Below are 1,692 nucleotides of genomic sequence, written 5' to 3'. Positions count from 1 at the left end.
TTACCATGTCCCTTCTTGTCCTAAGTGCTCCTATGAGATCACAAATTAGACCAAGATAGCCTGATCATTTCTCTATTCACCAAAAAGAGCGGAGACACTAAGTTTACATTGCCTCGGAAAAATGTTCATAAATCACTGTTTTTATGCTGATCCTAGGTTTCAAATAGGCATTCCAATCTAAAGTAATGACAAAAAGGTAGCACTTCAATATTGGAATGATTGACACTTTTATGGTGTCTTTTTCAGGCACATTCAGTAAAATACTTTTCTATGTGTCATACTTTTCTACTATTATTCTGTCAGTCATCAGCTGGATACAAAACTTAAAATGTGGTGATAGTCATAAGTGTTTCTGCCCTCACCTTTCTCCTTTTCTGTACTTATTCATGCATGTATGTATCTACACATACAACATAAGTACATATTTGGGTAGATAGATGATAGATAGATGATAGATAGATAGATAATGTATCATTCAATTTAGCATATTTACTTGTTTTAAGCCTATTTATTATATTATTAGAAGAAGGAAGGAAGGGAGGGAGGGAGGGAATATTATATCTTTATCCTGTTCAGATATGAATCCCAACATTGTGTAACTTTATTTCAGGTAACTTCACTCCTAAGAAAAGATGTCCATGGTCCCTTTTTAATGTTCTTAAACCCTGATACAAGTTTTCAGGGACAAATGTTCCAAACTGTGAATGACTTAGGTCTTTGCATTTTCTTCCTTCTTCCTGTGTCTGTCTCTGGATAATGTCATAGATCAGCACATGAATCAAAAGATTTTTAAAAAGCATTAGAGATGAAATTAAAACTTCTAAAATTATTTTGTGCATAACTCTGGCAGGAGTTTGGTGAGTGAAAATGTTTAATGATGACTGACTTGTTTCTTTTGGGTTTGCTTAATTTTAACATTGACAGCCCAAAACAAACACACCAAAACTGGCTTCTCTTCAAACAATGATCCATCTTCATTCTCTCTTTTATAAAATCAGATTTCCTGAAAAACTGTCTCCACCCACTGACCCTGTCACTGATTCTCTGACATTCTTTTTACACCTCTAACATTCTATTGAAATTCCTTTCTCAACAGCCAAATTCCTTTCTCAACAGGCTCTTCTTTGTCAAATCCAATAGCCTCTGGTAAGTTCTTGCCTTTTTTTTACTCTCTGCTGCATTTTCCATTCTAGACCATCTTCTTTTTTTTTTTAATTTTTTTTTTTTTTTTTTTGGCTGCAAAGGATCTTAATTCCCCAACCAGGGATCGAACCTGTGCCCCCTGCAGTAGAAGTGCAGAGTCTTAACCACTGGACTACCAGGGAAGTCCCTAGACCATCTTCTTCTAGGAATGCTCTTCCCTTGTGGTCTTGTAAAAAATGCCATGGCTCTCTACTCTTCTAACCTCTCTGAGTGCTTAGCATTCTTCTGCCAAGCTGACTGGTCAGTCAGCAGGCTTTTCTCACACATACAGAACTTCCAAGTAGCTTTCAGTGTCTTAATCTTTAATATGATGAATGGCCATGGGTAATAGGAAATATGAGGAAAACCTCAATCATGAAAAAGAGAGCTTAAAAAAAATTAAAAAGAAAAAAGCAAGTTGGATAATATTGAGATTTTTTTCAATGTACAGGAAAAATAAAAGGAACAACAAAAAGTTGTTTGTTTAGTGATTTTTGCAAACTAAGTCTT

The 1,692-nt window shown here is 35.2% G+C and overlaps 1 non-coding gene across 1 annotated transcript; it reads right to left on the bottom strand.

Annotated features, from left to right (window-relative positions):
• Positions 1–1,252: 1,252 nt before the first annotated feature.
• TRNAR-UCU (transfer RNA arginine (anticodon UCU)) lies at positions 1,253–1,325 on the bottom strand. Its single transcript has one exon. It is a non-coding gene; the product is annotated as a tRNA-Arg (tRNA).
• Between the last annotated feature and the right edge of the window lie 367 nt (positions 1,326–1,692).

This window comes from Neophocaena asiaeorientalis, unplaced genomic scaffold, assembly GCF_003031525.2.
Source record: "Neophocaena asiaeorientalis asiaeorientalis breed wild unplaced genomic scaffold, Neophocaena_asiaeorientalis_V1.1 scaffold150, whole genome shotgun sequence".
Classification (NCBI taxonomy): Eukaryota; Metazoa; Chordata; class Mammalia; order Artiodactyla; family Phocoenidae; genus Neophocaena; species Neophocaena asiaeorientalis.
The sequence above is the reverse complement of the archived record's forward strand: the minus strand, read 5'-3'. Positions and strand labels throughout refer to the sequence as shown.